General features: G+C 40.1%; 1 protein-coding gene and 1 non-coding gene across 2 annotated transcripts in view; both read right to left on the bottom strand.

Annotated features, from left to right (window-relative positions):
• The window catches only part of TTC29 (tetratricopeptide repeat domain 29), a 646,928-nt gene that overhangs the window by 517,723 nt on the left and 107,188 nt on the right, over positions 1 to 22,017 (bottom strand). The window lies entirely within an intron of this gene.
• Positions 10,816 to 10,888, bottom strand: TRNAA-AGC (transfer RNA alanine (anticodon AGC)). Its single transcript has one exon. It is a non-coding gene; the product is annotated as a tRNA-Ala (tRNA).

Genomic DNA, 22,017 nt, shown 5'->3' with positions numbered 1-22,017 from the left:
GCCAAAGGATTGGAAAGGGGAGTATTTATCCACCGCCTCCCGTTCCCTGAGGGTCCAGGTTCACACATGCATCCAAATGGCTGAAAGGGCCCCTGCGGGTGAGTCACGAGGCAGCCCCACCATTGAGCAAGAGGCACCTGTGAAGCTGGGGCAGCTGTCATCAGGCTAACACTGCCCTGCAGCTGGCTACAACAGCAAGGCTGACATTCACAAGTAGGGTAAGAGTTTGCAAGGTGGGACGTAAGAAGAATCAGATATGCCACTCCATTTATAGCTCACTCAGGATCCTACTGTAAGTCTGGAATTACCCGTCAACAAAACACAAAAACACATAAAGCATTTGGAGTACAGGTGCTGGGGAGGAGAATTCATTATCTTGTGTCAAGTTCCATCCATAAATAATGCTTTTTTCTGAATAACACTAAGCGCCAGGCTCTGTGCAAAGCCCTTACATTGTCACATGTACTCCTCCAAACAATCTTACTGAGGAGGTACTATCCTTGTAACTGTAACAGTTACCCATGGCTGTATCCCAGAGCATCCCAAACTCAGCAGCTCGACAATCAACATCTATCATCTCGCTCAGTTCCTGTGGGTCAGGAATTTGGGAGCAGCTTAACTGGGTGTTTCTAGCTTAAGATCTCTCATGAGGTTGCCGTCAATATGTCAGTCAGGGTTGCAGACAAGTGAAGGCTTCACTGGGGCTGAGGGATGTGCTTCCAAGATACCCATATGGTGCTGATTGTTGGCAGAAAACCTCAGCTCCTGCCAAGCAGGCCTTTCCTTGGACTATTTGACTGTCCTTACAACACGGCCCCTGGCTTCTCCCAGGCTGAATCCAAGAGAAGGGGCAAGGGAGAAGCCACAGTGTCTTTTATTACCTAGCCCCAGAAGTCACACACCACCATTTCCACAATTTCCTCTTGGTTACACAAGTCAACCCGACTCAGCATGGGAGGAGACTACATCCAGGTCTTCATGAATACCAGAAGGCAGGGATTGCTAGGACCATCTTAGAAACCAGCTACCACAATCACCATTTTACAACTGAGGCTCCTGGGGCCCAGAGAGGTGAAGTTACTTTCTTAAGGTCACACAGTAAGTTGTGAACTTAATATTTGAACCTGGTTCTCCTCTGGCTCTAAGTTCTCTGTTTTTTATCACTATACTATACTTTCTCTTTAAATAACCTGATCCTTAAAGATGAACATATTTATCCATACAGGGAAATGTTAATATAGAGTATCAAGAAGGGAAAAACCTGGAGCCCACCAATAGACTTCATTTGGCACAAATTTCTGACTCCAAGTTCCTTCATCTACAGACTAAATTGTCAGATTTATAAACACAGGTGCATGTGTGCCAGAATTAATCACGTTACATGGCAGCGTGTAAAGAAAAGGGCACAGTCCGAGAAAGCTAATTTAGTAAAATAAATGGACTTTAAAGCAGCTCGGATGGTTTCAATACTACCTTAAAAAAAATTAAAAAGGAAGATTAAGGGTATGATCATGAGCCGTGAATAACAAATCCGTCCTCTCTGCAGGATGGGGGCAGGGACTGCTTTCTTCCACTTCGTGTTTACAGGACGTGAAAACCAAAGTCCTAGTGACTAAATGTTGCTGTACATCACCCAGGATGCCCGACTCAAGTACTCGGCCGGGAAGCTGGGGTTACCGTTCTCAGCAGTGGGGTGCTGCGCAATTACAGCAAAACGTGAAAACTGAAGATCTGCTGTGTTTTCAGTGAAGAATCGGTGTACTACTGGATGGTCTCCTCCTGTATCCATGGGTATCACCAGGGGACCCTGTTGTATTCATTTAATGAACCATCAGCATTGGAGTAAAAAGCTAAAAGAATGAGCAACATCTACCATTCTTTAGTCCCATCAATATCAAGCACATTGTTATTTAAACCACAGAGCAAAAATCTAGGGACAGTAGTCTGAAACGGTATTCTCATCACCTCTTATTCATCACACCAAGTCCTAGCTCCGGTGGTCCCGCAGCATCCCCTGGCCCTCCTGCCCACGGAGGAAGCCATCTGATAGGGCATGATCCAGCGAGTTCACATTAATGAGTCTGTCCGTCTAATTCTCCAAACCCCCCACTGTTCTGTCCCCCTCCCCTCCCACTCCTCCAGAACAATACCCCATTGTTATAACCATCTTAGGGCTTCAGGCACTGGTTCTTTTCAAGTACAGCCGTTCTGAAAGCTCTTGCTTGCTGTATTTCTTTCCCTTCTATAAAAGTTAACAGAAAGCAGGCATATCATGGGCTGAGATCCACGGAGAAAATTAAAGCCATTCCATACTCAATGGTCTCCAGCCGTTTTTCATATCTGCAGACCAGGCCTACAAATTCAATCATTTTCATTCATTTCAACTTTTGTTACAAAGCATTTGGAATGGAATAAATTAGCCAGCTCATCTGTCCCTCTATTTCGGAAAAAAAATAAGAGTACTATTTCTATAGAGAGAGCATTTCATGGAATAGACACCATTTCTTACAGTAAAATTGCTTGACAAATAGGGTAAGAGATACGCATGTGTTGAATAAGATTTCAAAGGAGAGAAGAATGTGCAACAAAAAGAGGCAGGGGCTCTGATCCAATAAAGCACCTCAAACTATCCAGGGTCTTTGATCTTCAAAAGTGAAGCTTTGGAACATCACTGTAACAGGCTCTTGGAATATTTCCAGTTTTCCCAGTATTTTTTTTTTCCACAGAAAATAGAATTTCTAAAACGTGACTGTTAACATACATGAACCCCATCATCTTTTTTCCGTTCCATCTCCCAGCTCCATACCACTTCAGACACACTCACACTGTCCCTCAGAGGTATCCTGTTACAAAGGATGTGTACACGTGTGTGGAAGGATGAAATAGTTCAACAGAAAAACTCTAAACCAATTATAAGACAATCAAAGAAACAAAGAGTTTTTAACCTGAGCTGTCTGAGTCCAAGGGCACTGGACGATGGGGTACAAGAGGAAAACAGAAGGGGGAAAGTAGGGTGGGGCTTCTGAAGAATGGTGCTTCAAGCAATTCTCAAACTTGATAATCAACTTTGGTTAACATCTAAAGCCAGGAATAGCTATAAAACCCTTTCCACGACACCAGAAATGAGTGGATCTGTCATGACACAATGCAGCTTGAGTTCCAGAGCCCCTCACTGGCACGGGGACCTTCCAAGGACAACTCTCTTCCTAATTTTCTATTTGTAATTCTGAGTCCTGTTTCTTAAAAAATGGCTTAAGCTTTGGGGCCTGTAAATTTTGCATTCATTTCTGCACTGCACATCCGCAGAAGTACCCCTGCATCATTTCTACAAGTATAAGCAAAAGCAGAGAGAAACAAAAACAACGAAAGCAATTTAAAACCCAGAGAGCCGGTTACCCAGTGGCTGTGCTTGAAATCCTTCAAACGTTTCCCATGATACTTTGAATAAAACCCAAACTCCCCACTGTGGTTTGCAAAGCCCTCCCTGATCCAGCTGCTTCTTCAAATCCAAGTCATCCCATTCCCCGTCTGACCTTCCATGTGACCTCCAGCCACACCATCTTCCTGCAACTCCTCTTTCCATCACCAATCCTTGCCCGTTGTTTCTGCTTCCTCCCTGCTTTTCACATTCCTGTCGTCCCCGTTTGGGGGATTCTCTGGCCCTCCCTGGGGACTCTAAATAAATCATGTTCTGTATTTCCTCATCCCCACCCTTGGAGCTCTCTATTACACCCAATCTTCTTTTCTCCTGCAGCCTTTTACGCAAGTTAAATTATGTGTTGTTGTTTTTGGTCTTTTGCCTGTTTAATAACTGTCTCCAGTGCAATCCTGCCAGCTCCACCAGGACAGCAGTGACATGTGTTTTGTCTACCAGTATGTCCAGCTCCCAGTTCAGTGCCTGGCATACAGGAGATGCACCATTAAAATGTGAGCAAAGGATGATAATTGAGTCATACAACATTAACTGAATCATCCCATTAATGGAACTTGAGACTTCAAAGCACAGAGAATAACAATAAAAATAAAAAACAATAATAATTTGGTGGAAATATTTCCGTGACTTTTGAAACTGACTACTTGAAAATAGTATAACATTTTTCTGGCAATTCAGGGACACAGTAATGAACAGTAAATTTCATGCCTTATAGGATAGAGTGCTTTCCCCGGAGATTATTGCTACTACAGGGTTATTGTGATTATGCTCATTGCCTGAAGCCACTATACGTTTTGCATTTTATGCCTACTTTCCTTGGATTTTCTGCTTCTGTCATCATCAGGCCATTGAACCAACCTTTTTTTTTTTTTAAGTGGAGATACTGAGGATTAAAACCAGGACCTCGTGAATGCTAAGCACATGCTCTACCGCTGAGCTATACCCTCCCCTACAAACCAACTTTTTTAACTTCTCAGTGAACCTTCCTTAAGCCACTCACAACCTTGTTCTGCTCTGCTACTTTAATCTGTTTGTGGGCTGGGAAATTAGACAATGATCCTGGCGAGATGTGCGCAAAGAAACAGCAGACAGATTGCCTGTGAGATAATCCAGTGAGCGGAATGGCTTCTGTGTTTGGCACTCGAGACAATCTGCTTACTAACAGGTTAGTGACTTTGCTCCGGACAGGAGAGTTTGCCAGGTAAGCTATTCCTGAATATGCGAAGTGTGCTTGATTATTAAATGGCTAAACTGCTGTAGCTCCATGAAAAAAATCTCCTCTCAAACACTCTGCTCTCAATGCTTCTGGCCACCAAAAGGAGTGAGTGTTTTTCCCCACCAAGCAGTTCTCTAATTCCCTACAGACACCAGCTGGGTGTCCTACAATTTACATCAGCTCTGGCACCAGCTACCCGGAGACCACGTCAGATCCCTCAGGTTAAGGGTTCTGTCCTACAGACACTGCCCACCCTCACTCTCCAACTTCAGATGCCAAACAAATGTCCAGGTTGTTACCTGTGAATGACCAGCTCGAAATGGGAGGTGGCCACCATCCCCTCCTCGGGTTAAATAATTTGCTAGAATGACTCACTCCGGAAAACAGTTTACCTTGTGAAAGGATTTCAATATAAAATGGAACTGGAGGATGTAAAACGGAGAATCTCACGCATGCGCCCTCCAAAAACCAAACTTAAAGAACCAAGATTGACATGCTGTAAATGCTTTAAAACCAAGACTTTCCTCCTGACCAATGAACATCCACCAAGAATCTCTCCCCATCCTCAAGCCAATGAGCTTACTGCTTGGATTCAGGCTGGACTTCCTCCTCGACTCCTTGCTTATAAGTAATGGCTGGCCTTGAATCATCAAGGGACACTTGTGTAGCTTGCTACAGCATGCATTTCCCGAATTCCAATTCCTCTGCTATTCCCAAAAACTCAATTTCAAGTAATTCAAGTTTACCTGTTTACCTTTTCATTTAGTTTGACAACTGTCAACTGAGTTAAAATCACACAGCCTAAACGCTGAGAGTTATGTTTTATCAGGTGGACATTTCTGCGGACTCGAACCACTTCGAGCCCTGGATAACAGACTCCCACATCGATCTGAGGGACTGCTCCAAAGAGGTAGGGGAGGAGCCAGGATATACAGGACTTTTACAACAAAGACCAGGTAGTCAGAACATTAAAAAGAAAACCAGACATCTCAAGTTAAAGAGTTTAGCACTTTTCTATGTATGGGAAAGAGCAAACATCTGGGCTCACTGAATTCATTCCTTTGATAAGCACCTAGCTATCTAGGGCCAGTGTCCAGTCCTTTCATATTCTGAGTCCCCTCAGGGTGGTTGCAGAGGCCGGGCTCCCTGCTTGTCTGCATCATGAGTTGGCTGATGACTTGATGGCCACAGCATTCTTTGTTTATTGATAGGGCTTGCAGTATTTTTCATTCACACAACCTACTAGATTACTTGTTTATTGTAAAGAATACAACTCAGAAACAGTCAGATGGAAGAAGTATAAGGCAAGGTATGAGGGAAGGAGTCCAGAGCTTCCATGCCCTCCCCAGGATCCCCTCCCTCCCAGCAGCTCCACATGTTCATCAACCCAGAAGCTCTCTGAACCCGGTACTATAGGGAATTGTATGGAGGCTTCATCAGATCAGCATGACTGATTAAATCATTGGTCACTGATGATTAGTTCAACCTCCAGCCTCTCTATCGTCTCCAGAAGGGGAGGTAAGGGGGTGGCTGAAAGTTCCAACGCTCTAATCACAAAGTTGGTTCCCCTGGCAACTAGCCCCATCCTATGGTAATCTAGGGATTTTCCAAAAGTCACCACAGTAACATAAACTACCATGTGGTTGAAAAGGCTTGTTATGAAAAACAAAAGACATTCCTTCCATCTTCATCTCTCTGGAACTATCTCAGGACCCAAAGACAAAAGACCCAATATTAAACAGAAAATGCTCCCATGCTCTTATCATTCAGAAAATTACAACAATTTTAGGAGCTGTGTGCCAAGAAAACTAAATGTGTATAGACATAGATATAGACAGATATATACATAGATATACATTTCTTATTTTTCTATTGAAGTATAATTGATTTACAGTGTTGTGTTGGCTTCAGGTGTACAGCAAAGTTATATATTTTTTCATTTTATTTTTCATTGTAGGTTATTATAAGATATTGAATATAGTTCCCTCTGCTATACAGTAAATCCTTGTTGCTTATCTATTTTATATATAGTGGTGTATCTATTAATCCCAAACTCCAAATTTATCCCTCCCACCCTATCCCTTTCCCCTTTGGCAACTGTAAGTTTGTTTTCTATGCCTGTGATTCTGTTTCTGTTTTGTAAATAAATTCATCTGTATTATTATTTAGATTCCACATATAAGTGATATATAATATTTGTCTTTCTCTGTTTGACTTACTTCTCTTAATATGATAATCTCTAGGTCCATCCATGTTGTTGCAAATGGCAATATTTCATTCCTTTTTATGGGTGAGTAATATTTCATTGTGTGGCTGAATAATATTCCATTCCATTCCACATCTTCTTTATCCATTCATCCTCCAGTGGACACTTTGAAAACACCATGGAGTTTCCTTAAAAAACTAAAAATAAAGCTACCATATGGTCCAGTGATTCCACTACTGAGCATATAGTAAAAAAGATAAAAACTCTAATTTGAAAAGATACATGCACCCCAATGTTCATAGCAGCACTATATTTCTCATTATAAATCACAATATTGCCCCCCATTTGAATTATTGCACTTCCATTCTAAAAGGGGCAAGAGAAATGCAAGTTTAATTACAAATGCAAATGTTACATGGAGAAATATATCTGATTGATTCTTTTGAAGAGAAGAAGAAAGTCAAAGAAAAATATTATGTACCAAAAGTGTGAATCAGGAGTTAATAATTCAGAAAACATTCCTGAAAGTAATGACAAGGATCAAAAGTGAAAAAAAAAAAAAAAACCTCTGCTTAAGGAAACTTTTTATATGTGAGATAATAATCTAATAGTGGTCAATAACCAAATTAATGATTTGCTCCTCCATGAAGACTCCTTTCTGAGTTAGAAAGGAGGAAGAGGTGAACTGGAGAGCAGATAAAAAATGGAGATATGAAGTCTATGACTATTTTTTTAAGGATGACTCACCATGAGCTCTTATAGATGACTGATTGTGAAGAGTGAGAAAAAGAATGCATTAAACCATAGGCATTTGAGCCCAGTAACTCTCTGGGGAACTCACCTCCACTCTTTGAACTATTTTATTGCATAAGCTAACCTTACGAATAGCACCAATGTGAAATAATCCCAACATGTGATTCTCCTGTCTTTCTAGAGTCCATTAACATCTCTCAAGTAAACTATAAAAAGCACATTCATGTATTTTTAAGTGTTTGGATTGCACCTCATCTCATTTCAAAAATGACTGCAGTAACTTATAAGAAATCAAGCACACAATAAGGAAGTTGAAAAAAGGGGGACTAATTCTAAATAGAAATCAATTACATCTAAGCTAATAGCAAAAATGAGTAATGACATTAGGTTCAACTCTGAACTTCCTAGAAGCCACAGTAAACAAAGGTCAGTGATAAATTATGCATTTCTTGTCTGAACAAAAGAAACATATGATTTATTTAGGAGTTACACATCTTCTAAGAAGTATTATTGCAGAGATCCTTTTACAAATGACTTTGGACAACATAATAGACAATCCACAGAAAACTCCTGAACAGATGTTTACACATTTGCTAATATGCACAAACATATCAGTAAATTACATCTGTATGTATTATAAGTTATATACACATACATGTTCATTTCCTAGTTATAGCCCATATATCTACATATATACTTACACACATTGCAATGGACTAAATGTTTCTGTCCCCCCAAAATTCATATGTTGAAATCCCAACCCCCAACGTGACGGTATTAGGAGGTGGGGCCTTTGGGAGGTGATTAGGTCATGAGGGTGGTGCCCTCATGAATGAGACTACTGCCCTTATAAAAGAGACCCCAGAGAGTTCTCTTGCCCTCTTTCCACCATATGAGGATGCAAGTCAGTAATCTGTAAACCAGAAGAGGGCCTTCACCAGAACCTAACCATGCTGGCACCCCAGTCTCAGACTTCCATCCTCCAGAATTATGGGAAATAAATTTCTGTGTCTACAAGCCACCCAGTTTATAGCCTTTTGTTATAGCAGCCCCAATTCAGTAAGACATACACATATATGTACAGATACACATGAAGTAACTCAGAGAAAGTGCTTCTCTAAGGAAGTAAAGTAATGGGGCTGTGTAGATTACAGGTACTGACGGCCACAACAGTTCGTCCCATCCCTGTAAGCTAGCACTCAGCAGTGTGACTTTGTCACTCCCTCATCAAAAAGTGGAGTAAATTTCTCCCTCCCTTGAATATGAGCTGGCCCTGTGACCAGCTGAGACCAATAGTAGTGATGTGTGTGACTCCCTCACCTGGGCTTCCAGAAGCCTTGCAGCTTCTGCGCTCATGTTCTATTTATAGCACTGCCAGCACCTGCAGAAGCACACGCTGGTCTTCTCAAGGATCAGCACTAACAGCCAGGCAATTTAGATCATCCTGCTGTAGTCAAGACAGAAGATAACCACAGCTGCTTGAGTGACCCCAGGAGAGGCCAGAACAACTGCCCAAATGTGAGCAACCAAAATTGATAACCATCAGGATCATGAGGTTAATAAATGGTGGTTTTAAGCCACCATTTGCAGTGAGCTTTGAGGTGGCTTGTTATACAGCAAAAGCTGACATAAGATTCAAGGTATATAATTTTCTCATCTAACACCAGAACAAAATGGAAAGATCAAGGGAATTATGGTTGTTCACCCTGCATTTCCCAAAGTCCTTTCAGAAATTCTGAGAAAGGGAGATGGAGCCTTGACATAGAACAGGTCCATTTTCACTTCTTGGGTAGAATAGGCTTTAAAGTTTCTTTCTCTAAAATAAGTGCTCTTAATCTGATTTTAAGAAGGGGAGTGGTCCTAGTTCAAGTAGAGAATTCCTGGTAGCAGCCCAGTGTACACACAGTTCCTGCTCATGATGGCAGGAAATGTACTGGCCTACATCTCCCAGGATAGTCCTGAGTTCATCAAACTATGTGTTACTAGGGCAAGTCTTCTGATCTGCGGTTGGAACAATACGAATACTATGTCCATATACTTTGGATACCATAATTAGCAAGTTAGACATTTTGTTGAGACGTTTCCAAAACTCATCCTGTATTCTCACCAGACAAACCCTTGACTTTTCACAAAAGCATATTATTCTTTTAATGCACACAGATTTAAAAGCATGGCCATTAAAGTACAAGGCCATCACTGCTATTGAAGGCATCAGCAGTGTGCCAAGAGTAGAAATAGAGAAACCAAAAACAGTATCCATTCTAACGGTCCAAATCAGATGACGATGGATTAGAGTACTGGCAGTAGAGGCTGGGGAAAAGGATGAATTCAAAATTTGTTTTGGGAGTAGAAATGACAGGACTCAAGATATAATTGTGAAAAAAAAAAAGAGGAAACAACAGCACATCCAAGTACACACATTAAAAGTGTATACAGTTGGATAGATGGGTTCAGAGTATGGATGGAAAAAATTTAACAGGAGAATCTGAGTTTGAGAATTGTCTGCAAATGGGTGATACTTAAAACCATGGAATGATGAGAGTTCCTAAGTAGAGACTGTGGATGGGGAAGGAAAGAGGACCAAGACCTGAGCCCTAGGGAGCCCCTGCATGTAGAAGTCAGGAAGCGAGAAGAGCCTATGAAGGCAACTAATAAAGAAGTAGAGGAAAACCAGAGTGCACCATCACAGACACCACAAGATGCAAGGATTATAAAATAATCCAGACAGACGACTGGCTGTACACAGTTGAAAGATCAAATAAAACAAGAACATATTCATCTCATTAGATTTGGCAACATCGAGGCTATTGATGATCTTGACAAAAACGTTGTCAGTGAAGTTTGCTGGATTGGAACCAATCTGGAAGGGGTTGTAGAACAAACAGAAGGTGAAGAGCTAGAGGCACCCCATAGAAATAACTTTATAAGTGGCTTGTAAAGGGGGCCAGAGAAATGAGATGGTAACTAGGAGAGATTGAAGACTCCAGAGGAAGCTTGGGGTTTTTTGTTTGTTTTGTATTTTAGATTGAGATACACAGTTTGTTTGCTTCTGGGAATGAGGCAGTAGAGATGGAACTATTGATAATGCAGGAGAGAAGAAAAATAAACAAAGGAGAAAAGTCCTTACAAGAGGATGGCATCCAGAGCTGATGGGCAAGTTTGACATTTTATTTTTTTGAGGGGGAAGGTAATTAGATTTACTTTTGATGGAGGTACTGGGGATTGAACCCAGGACCTCATGCATGCTAAGCATGTGCTCTACCACTGAGCTATACCCTCCCCTCCTCCAAATCAGTTTTTAACTGAAAGGCCACACTAAGATGTATATGAAATTGTCTATATATTGACTGAAGATCAGCGTCCATCTGAGAGCTTGTTAGAAGTGCAAACTCTCAGGCCCCACCCAGACCGTCTGGTGGCTGAGCCCAGGACTTTGCATGTTAAGCATCTCTTTAGGAGATGCTGATGCGTGCTGAAATGTGAGAAGCCCTGCTGTAAGTGTCACAGCACCTCTCCCTTCCTGTCTGCTCAGAACACTGACTCTGCCAGCTGAGTTTCAAGGCCTTTGTTATGCACAACTGGGTTAATGAAGAGGATTTAGACCAGGGTGATTGGTTAAGGTTTGGAAAAATATTGAGAGAATGAAGGACAAAAAAGTCATCGGTCTCCTGCCCTGTCTCTCTCCAGTGCCCTTTCCACCCCTTGAAACAAACACGTTTTACTATTTTAGCTATATCATATGGTATTTGCCTTCATGTTCTAAATGACATAATACTGTACTTTTTTCTCTATTTTAGATAATATCTATTTTTTTTCCTCTGTAAGTAATGTGAATTTAGCTCCTTACACCACACCTCACAGATGTTCTCTCTCCTAATTTTCAGAATAGTTTTATTACTTTTGGATAAATCAATATTTCATATTTTTATCCTGACTCTACAACTATTATTCATCAGTCAAGTAGTATATTATGATTGTATTTCCCTTGCTTGCATAATTGTATACTATTCTCGGACTAAATTGCTTCTTTTTCACTTACCTTTCTTTTTTGAGGATCTCACTAAATCTTCCCGTACTCTTCAGTAACCCTCCATTCAACTTTCTATTTGGTCAAAACTGGAATATATATCTATCAGTTCCATTTTCTTTCTGGAAACACCCTCTCCCAAGCCCTTCATAATCCTGTTCAAGATGCCCCAGGTCGTCAGGATTTTTCCTTCTCCTCTTTCCCAAGCTGGATCCCTTATGTCCTGGATCCTGGATCTCACTCTTTTTTGATGTAACCCCTTGTTTTATAGGAATGCATCCCTCTATAGCTTTCTGAGAAAATGTGGAGGAGATTTTAAAATAGTTAAAAAAAAAAAGGGACCTCATTTATTTGAAAATATCTTTATGTTAATTTCACACTGGATTGGTCATTTGATGAGGTACAGATTTCTAGACTGGAAATCATTCTTCTCAGAAATTTGAAGCATTACACCAATGACTAATAGCGTTCCATCTTGCAGTTGAGAGGCTGGATGCCATTCTTAGTTCAGATCCTCGTATGTGGCCTGCTTCTGTTTTGATTTTCTCTCTGGAAGCTTTTACAATGCCCACTGCCACCACTTTTATTCAACACAGTATCCTAGCTAGAGCAATTAGGCAAGAAAAAGAAATAAAAGGCACCCAAACTGGAAAGGAAGAAATAAAACTGTCACTATTTGCAGATGACATATTAAATATAGAAGACTCTAAAAGACTTCATCATTAGAACTAAAAAATAACTTCACTAAAATGGCAGGATACAAATTCAATACACAAGAGTCTGTTGCATTTCTACACACTAACAACAAACTATCAGAAAGAGAAATTATGAAAACAATCCCATATACAATTGCATCAAAAATAATAAAATACCTAGGAATAAATTTAATAATGGAGGTTAAAGACCTGTATATTGAAAACTACAAGACTTCAATGAAAGAAATCAAAGAAGACATAAATATATGGAAACATATTCCATGCTCATGGATTGGAAGAATCAAATTGTTAAAATGTCCATACTACTTAAAGCAATCTCCAGATTCAATGCAATCTCTATCAAGATTCCAATGGCATTTTTCAAAGAAATAGAACAAATAATCCCAAAATTTGTGTGGAACCACAAAAAAAAAAGTCAAATCATTCTTGGGAAAGAACAACAAACCTAGAGGCATCATGCTCCTTGATTTCAAACTAAATTACAAAACTGTATTAGTTGAAACAGTATGGTATTGGCATAAAAACCAACACATAGATCAATGGAACAGAATAGGGAACTCAGAAATAAACCCATGCATATACAGAGTATTAATTTACAACAAAGGAGGCAAAAAAGACAAAGGAGAAAGGATAGTCTCTCCAATAAACGGTGTTGGGAAAACTAGACAGCAACACAGCCACATGTAAAAGAATGAAACTAAACCACTGTTTTACACCATACACAAAAATTAACTCAAAATGGATTAAAGACTTGAAACATAAGATCTGAAACCCTTGAAACTCCTAGAAAAAAAAACATAGGTAGTAAACTTCTTGATATAGGTCTTGGTGATCATTTTAAAAATCTGACAACAAAAGAAAAAGCAACAAAAGCAAAAATAAATGTGCCACTACATCATTCTAAAAAGCATCTGCATAGCAAAGAAAACCATAAATAAAATGAAAAGCAACATACTGAGTGGGGTAAAATATTTGTAAATTATATATCTGATAAGAGGTCAATATCCCAATTACATAAAGAACTCATACAACTCAACATCAAAAAACAAACAACCCAATTAAAAAATGGGCAGAGGACCTGAATAGATATTTTTCCAAAGACACACAGATGGCCAACATTTACATAAAAAGATGTTCAGTATCATTAACCATCAGAGAAATGCAAATCAAAACCACAATGAGGTATCTTCTCATACCTACTATAATATCTATTATCAAAAAGACAAGAAACATGTTGGAGAGGACATTGAGAAAAGGGAACATTTATGCACTTTTGGTGGGAATATAAATTGATGCAGCCACTATGGAAACCAGTATGCAGGTTCCTCAAAAAATTAAACATAGAACTATTATATGATCCAGCAATTGAACTTCAGGGTGTTTATCCAAAGGAAACAAAAACATTAACTCAAAAAGATATATGTATCGCCATGTTTATTGCAGCACTAAGATGCGGAAACAATCTAAGTGTTCAATCATGGATAAAGAAATTGTGGTATATATACAACAGAGTATTATTCAGCCATGACAAATAACAAAATCTTGCCATTTGCAACAACATGGTTGGACCTCAAGGGCATTATGCTAAGTGAAATAAGTCAGACAGAGAAATACAAATACTGTATGATCTCTTATATGTGCAATCTCCAAACACAAACACACACACACACACACACACACACACACCTCAAGCTCTTAAATACAGAGAATAACTGATTGGTGGTTGCCAGAGGAGGTTGGAAGGTGGGAGATATGGATGAAGGGGGTCAAAAAGTAAAAAGAAATAAATTTTAAATAATTAACTTAAAATTTTAAAAATACATATATTTAAATATCATCACATGAATTTTATATCCATATTTCTAAAATTTCATGATCATATGCCCTTGAGTAGTTCTTTTTTCCAATCATATTTGATATTCAATGGTCTTTTGCATCAAAAAACTCATGTCCTTTGATTCTGAAATTTTCTGTATAAACCTTTGATAATATTTCCCTCCATTTTCTTGTTCCCTCTTTCTGGAATGCCTATTATTTAAATGTTAGGTTTCTATTACCCTCATATTGTCTTATCTTTCTCTCCCAATTTTCACTCCTGGCTTTTGTTCTACCTTCTAGAAGTCCTCAAATTTATCCTCTAAATCTTCTATTGAATTGTTTTTACTGCCTCATTTTTATTTTCCATGAGAGTCAGTTCCCTAATAAATACTTTTAAGAGGCTCTTATTTTGTTTAATACATATAAATTATATTATCTTTCCTAGGATATTAATCTCTTTTTTTCACATTTATTTTGTGAGCCCCACAATGAATTCTGTCCCCTCACTTTTTTTTCTATTTGTTTGTTCTGGTTCCTGTCTTAAAATTACCTTTCCTCTTGGTTAGCTCTTTATACTTAAAGGTCAGCTACCAAATCCTTACTGGAAGCTCCGTGTGCGTGGTTTGTCCAGTGATGGGCTCCACAGTAGGATGCCAGGCAGATACGTAGGTCTTACAGTGTGTCTGACTCCTTCCCCAACGCTCCCACCAGTGTCCTGGGTACAGAGCAGGGAATGAAGTCAGGGGAGTCTGATGGTCAAAATGTAGACTGTCATTTAATCCTGTTTCCATCCAGCCTCAGTCGCTTCTTTGATTGCCAATGAGCACAATTTTATCTGTCATAGTTTCATGTCTTGATTTGTCCTTAGCAAAACTTGGTCACTATCAACGTGAAAACTGTGGAGTTAGGGCAGGCCTGGGAGCATTACCATGGGGTGAAAGGGAAAACATGCCAGAGGGCATCCTAAGTTCATTCCAACCCTATTTGGGAGAAGAAGAGGAGCCAGGATGTAGGGGCAGCAGAAGAGGGTGGCGTGCAGGTGGCTTGGGGTGAGAAGGCACCATTCTGCCAACTTTTAGATTTGTCCTCATCCACTCACTTCTAATAGACAGAACACTTGAACTTTCATTCTCTCTACCTCCTGCTATCTTGCTTTCTCTCTTAGGGCAGTCAAGTGGCAGGGAAGGCAAGCCTAACTCAGGGTGTTTATTGCATAGGAATGAACCCATCTGGTGATCTCCTGTGAACAGAAGTGTTTGCTGGCTGCACCATCACATACACACCCAGACAGTTTATCACGTACATACAGTTTAGAAATTCTGCTTGTGATCTTCATGTTTCATGGACCCAGATAGGGTCATCGAATGATATCATCATAACAGCTATCACTAGTGTATAAATGCAGTGCAGTTTTAACAGGCGTAATAAACCGTATGTATTCCAACCATAAAAAGGAATTTTCCCACCCCTCCTCCTATTTCTCTTGGAACATCAGCAAATTGAGTTGCAGGGGAAGTATAATGAAAAGATTTTTAAGTCATCCTGCAGACATGAAGACATGGGAAGTTGGCTATGAAATTACATCTGGGTATTTTCGCTTATTCCCTGTTCAAACCCTGTCCAAAATTTCTCTATGAAATAGGAAACTTTCTTTCCCCCTTCCTTGCCTCTGCACTCTCCAAGTCTCAAGCTAGCTGACCTTTTATTAACTCTCTTCCTCACTTCCCAGCCTACCCCCTAAAATACTTTGCAGCAGTAGAGACTCATTCTTCATTGCTTGAACAGTTAAAAAAGAAAAAAGAAAAAAAAATGAGTCCATAACAAAGAGTTTCCTACCACTGCCAAGATATACTGTGATCAATCACCAAAAGCAGGGACGTATTCCAAGAGAGTAAGTATCAGCAGTTTTAGAGAAAACCAAGATGCATAACCAAATAAATATAGCGTATACCTAGGGGTACAGAATCAGATGTGCAGCATAAAAAGCAGATGACATCTTAGGAGTTCATTGATTAAACCCCAAACCAGAGTTCTTATGGTATTTTAAGAGGAAACACCACGAGCTGTTTCCCCTTGCTTTTCTTTTTCTTTCACTTTTTCCTTCCCTCCTATTTGTCTCAGGATTGAAGGGTGAGGAGCGGTAAGAATAGTAATGATGATGTGGATTATACGCAAAGCACATACACTGTAGAAGGTGGGATATGGTTTTCACCTAGACTATCCCGTTTCTTTCTCTCCTTAGACTTTGAGAACAAAAAGTATGGTCTATCTGTCAGCCTTTGTTCTGCATCTTGAGCGTAACACGTGGCCCTACAATCTGGAGTATCTTACATGCTTGATATGAAAGCGTTCAAAGCAAGACTTGTTTAAAAGATATGTGAAGGGGTCAAGACTGAAGTATCCAAAGGGACTCAAGAGCGTGAACTAAGTTCATAAATGTTTAAGGGAGCCTGGACTTGAGCTTTCCCATAGAACAAGGGGAAGGGAAAGAGAAGTCAAATAAATTCCAGCTAGATAAGCAGTCTGGGTAAAGGACAAGAAGAGTGGGAGAGGGAGGAGGGTAGAAGAAAGGAGATCATAAAGCCAGGAAAGGGAAAGGTTCATTAAACTTGAGTTTGAAAGGAAACTGTACAAACAGTTAATAAAGAGAGATCAAAACCGGGAGGGGGGGGGGTGTTCCCAGGACCCTGGGCAAGTCAGCATCTGGCAGCGGGCTGCATAATGGTAATGTGAACCAAGCAGATACAGAAAAGTGGATAGAGAATTTGAGACGGTTTGAGACAGGCACTTTCTGTTGCAGCATCCCTGAAATGGTGAGAGATACTAATAGCTGAATCTTCAACTAAAAAAACAAAAAACAAAAGACTCCATCCTGCACAATGGCGGCTGGGTTATAAGCACCGTTCACAAAAGAACTAAACGCTCTTTTAGGAAATGTAGCTAATGAGATGAAAGAACGATATAGTCCAGATTGTATTGTCATTCTTGACCCACTCAACTTGTTCTTATTTCCCCTCTGTCGCCAGCAGCTCACTCTTGGCATTCATCAGCAGGATATGAGCACATGCAAAGGTTTGTAGCCAGAATCTGCAGAAAACCCCAAAATGCCACATTAAAAAATTCTCATCGGAATTCTTTGCAAAATGCACAAACAGGCATTGGATGTAAAGCGAATGGACATAGGGAAGATTCACTACATACGCCACTCTTCTCTCTGCAGGAAATGATAGTCCAATATCAACAACGTGTCCTGCAGGCTGACCCCTCAGTCACAGGCGTCCAGCTGCTCTTGTTAACAACAAAGGCATGATTTATCTCTCAAGGATGTAAAGGAATGAAAGACATAACCGAGAAAGTTATGGCTTAAGCAGATGGGATTGATCCCTTGGGACAATGACTTTCCCAACATTTATATCCTCTCCTCTGTATGTTCTGGTATCAAGCCATATCTCAGGATTGTTCTCGTGTTAAATGCCTCATCACTATCCTGATATTTTACTTTTTTCAGGCTAGTGCTTTCTGTAGCTAGCAATTCATTAATTAAATTGCCTTCATTTGCAAAGCAAACATGATTTTGGCCAGAGCAAGATTTATTTTGTTTGATTGTATATTTGTTTTCTTAGGCATATATTAATTTGCATAGGTGAAGCCATATTTCTAAACAGGCTGAATAATTTTTCTGAAGCACAATTCTCAGGCTTGCCTTTCCATGCCTGTCCAAACCACCCCCCCAAAAAAGGTCAACTGTGATCTAATTTCTGCTTGAGGAAGCAGATGGATGCAGGAAACAGGAAATTGGATTCATCCACATCAAAAGTCCACACCCAAAGATCCAAATGATAGAAAAGCCAGTATTTTTATCTCTTCTTTGACGAATCATTGTCAGATGCCTTTCTCCTAACTTACTACAATGCCTCTTTTCAGAATTCAAACAGCCAAAAAGTTCAGATAACTGGAACTTTTCTTCTATATTTTAGCTTTGTATAAAAAAGACTAAACAAATAATGGATATCAGAGACTTGGAGGTTTGTTGTTATTATGCTGTTGTTTTTCTACTTAGAGTAGGTCATAGAATCTCAGACTAATCACCTACATCTTATCCCCTTATGATAATAATAGTATTTATGTTCAACCATAATTATACTGAGGCTCTTCATGACAGGAACCATCAAAGGAAGAACAAATTCATTTTAATGCTATGTGTACACACTTTATTTGAAAAATTTTTAAACTGGAGATTGATACAGCTCTCAATTAACTATAACATTTTCTTAATGAGGACACTTTCATGTATATACATCTTTATAAGTGGGAAAAGTACTCTAAATTCAGTAATAAACACACACATATGCAAAATAGTTTTTATCAGGAAAGTAAATTCTGTGGAGAAGATGGAATTTCAATGACCCTATCAGTCAAAGAAGCTAGTCATAAAAGACTGTATGTATATGGAAAGTCCAGAACAGGCAAATCCATAGAAACAAAAAGCAGATTAGTGGTTGTCTAGGGCTGGGTAATGGGGGATGGGAAGGGTGGGGGAAGTGACTGCTAATGGATATGGGATTTGTGGGGGGGCTGCTGATGATAATAATATAAATTTGGATTGTGGTGATGGCTGCACAACTGTGAATATAATTTAAAAATCACTGAAATGTACACTTTAAATCAGCAAAATGTATGGCACGCTATATCTCCAAAAAACATTTTTTCAAAATACCCTCTCAGAGGTGGTTTCCCGGAGCTGCCCAGCACAAGGGTGGGTCAATAAAATCCAACCAGGAGCAGCAAACCTTTGGGTGAATCTCCTTTCCCTCACCCTTTCCTCCTCTTTCTTTGTCAGTGATATTGGACTAATCTCTGTTTCCTTCTCTGCTTCCATCCCACTGACTTGGAGTTGTACTTCGCCATCTGTTCACTAACCTGGCTTTCAATTACTGCCCCTCCTGAGAATAACATCAAGTGCTCTTTGTAGAATGTCCACTGATGGAAACCCTGCCTTCTGGATCTCATGTGAAGTCTGAACCTGAGCCCATTCTGCCATTCTCGACCAGAACTCCTAGACTCTGCTAAGTTTCCACTGTTTTCAAATCCCAACCTCAGTCTTCTCTCAGAGATGTTAAGTTAGAACCAAAATAGGGGTTCTGATCCACGCCAGGCCAGGCGCCTCAAGAAGGTTTTGCTAGAGCTATGGCAGTCACGTAGATCTAAATGAAATGTTATGAAATATACAGACACTCACGTTGGAGAGCACCCAACTTCTTTTTAGCCATTCAACTGACCTGGATATTAGTGGGTTTTCCATTTGGACTGGACCATCCTGTCCCCACTCAGGATGCAGGTTACAGAACAGAATGCTGGGAAATTCACAGCAATTCTATCTGGCCCCCAGCATAAAGATGCCCCCCCCCCAGTCATCATATTTAAGTGAGCCCTGGAAGCACCTCTTCAAATAATCATCATTTACTTAATGTCCATGCTTTGCATTCAAAGAAAGAGGGAAAGTCCTATCTGAAAGAGCTTATCTGGTCTCATGGAAAGATAGAAATCAGTCATGTGGTTTCCTTGAGTTGTTCAGCTTTTCCCAATTTCCCCTACCCCATAGTGAGAGCTCTTTGACTTCCTCTGCAGATTCTCTTCAAGAAGTGGTGCCTAAGGGCACAGCTGAATCACTGAGTTGTCCTGTGGTCTGATTCCCTGAAGCTTTAGATTTTGATTTGAAGAAATTGTTTGAAAGCACTAATATCCTTCCTCTCACCACTGGCAAATGGCAAAGTTTTCACATCCTGATAGCAATGCTTTCGTAAGTGAGAAATATAAGAATCAATTTGTCCATTATTCCATTATTCTGCCCAAACACTTAATAATTAAGGATAGACCAGAATACTTTGATTAACAACCTGGAAGTGTGTTTTTTTCCTTTGTTTGTATTCTTAAAGTTGATTTTGAAGTTGATGAGCTCCCTACAGCCTAAGAAAAATTCTTTGAAGCAGCTACCTGGGAAGTTGTCACAATCTGAATGAATGGTGCACTCAAAGTGAAACAGAAATTTCTCCAAAGCAATTTCAGTTTCATGTAACTTAAAATCTTAGAAATAATTTAGTAAAAAAAAAAAAGATAATTTAGTACAACTCCGTCACCTGCAGATAACAAAAGTTAAGACCCAGTGAAGAGAAATGACTTGTCCAAGTTCCTAAAGTTAAATACATGACAAAATGAGGGCTGGGGAAAAAAACAAATCCTAGGCTCTTGAAACTGGACTTTCTTTTATTCCACGATCAGGCACTAATTTATGATGATGAGCGCTTTATGAAATTTACACTTGACTCCAAAACTCAGGTTGAGGGGTTGGGTGCCAGGAGAGAATTTGGAAGGGATGGAGAAGAATGAGAGGATCAAACAGCATCTTTTTTTTCTGACTCCATGCAACGATTAGAACAGAGAATATTAGGAAGACTGTTACCTATCTCCCTGAATTAAAAATAGCAAAGGCCACCTGGCAGCTAAAGAAGCTGAAAAACACTGCCCAACATGCAATTCCTGGACACAGCAAGCCCGCAGCCTACTACATCAGGACACAGACAAGCTCAAAACAAGTCGCAGCACATGCCAGCCTTAAACAGTTGCAGTCATGTCTTATCTCTGACTATTATTCTCTTACACCAAAATAATAACAGCAATTATATGCACCTTTATAGATAAATGCAAATTCATCCTCAAAGGATCATCTAATATAAAGGAAATAAAGAAAGAATTGCAAGGAAGAAATAAAATACACTACCTTTCATTAGAGTTACCTCCTGAGTTTCCTTCGATTTAACCTAATTTCTCTTGTAGGCCTATTAGAAAATCACTTTCTTCTCTGGGTAGAAATTGTCTATAGCTGTGTTTTGGAAATGAGCTATTTCTGGCATTGCTGATCTGTTATTCTGCCGAGCACTTTTGCAGGGGCAGAGGGCAGCTGAGTGAATCACAGAGACTCTTAGGAGGAAAGTAGATCTCTTTGTCTGAACAGTTATTGGTCTCCCTGGAGGTGCTCCTCTGAATTGAAAGAGAACCTTTTAGGCAGGTTCAGCACAAGGCAGGTGGTTTCATATCATAAAGACAATGCCTTCCGGTGATTAGTACAGCCCTTGAGTTACATTTTGGTTCCCTGATTACTAGCTTGGTGACGTGGGGTAAGTTGCTGAACTTCTCCAGGAAATGAGGCCAGCCGTACTGATGCCACTGGGTTCTTGTGAACAGTCAGTGAAGGAAATACACGATTGTACCTAGCCCAGAGCTCATGCGGGTTATGTCGACACTCTGTAACAAACGGTTCTCTTCCCTTTTCTTAGCTAAGGGAATGGAAGTCTGGCTGTACTGCTAGAAGGAAAAGCTGCACCATCAATCAGCTCCACTGGGGCCACAAGGAAAGCCTGGGCCCAAGCAGCAGCTCAGGAAATTGGTGAGGGAGCCTGTTTAGCCAACATCAGAACCACAATTCCTAATGGTCTAGACCAGTGCAGTTCAAAGTGCGGACCGTAGTCCAACAGTTTCAGTTTCTTCCCAGACCTTCTAAATGTGGATCTCTGTGGGTGGCTCCAGGAATCTGTGATTCTGCCAGCTCTCCAGGTGATTCTTTTGCTCTCTCAAATTTGAAAAGCACTGGTCTAGGGAAAGTGTTACCAGCAAACCTGAAAAAAAAAAAAAAAAAAAAACAGAAAACACAAACCAGGGAAACAATGATTTTCAGGGGCTCGAGTCAAAGAGATTTTAAGGAAAGATGGAAGAGACAACTGATGGGAAGGTTCTGGGGAAAGCCTTTAGAGATCACAGGACAAATTTTACAAATGCAGCAGTCGGGAGCTG

Source organism: Camelus dromedarius, chromosome 1 (genome assembly GCF_036321535.1).
Source record: "Camelus dromedarius isolate mCamDro1 chromosome 1, mCamDro1.pat, whole genome shotgun sequence".
NCBI classification, from domain to species: Eukaryota; Metazoa; Chordata; class Mammalia; order Artiodactyla; family Camelidae; genus Camelus; species Camelus dromedarius.
Note: the sequence above shows the minus strand (reverse complement) of the source record. Positions and strands in the feature narration are given on the sequence as shown.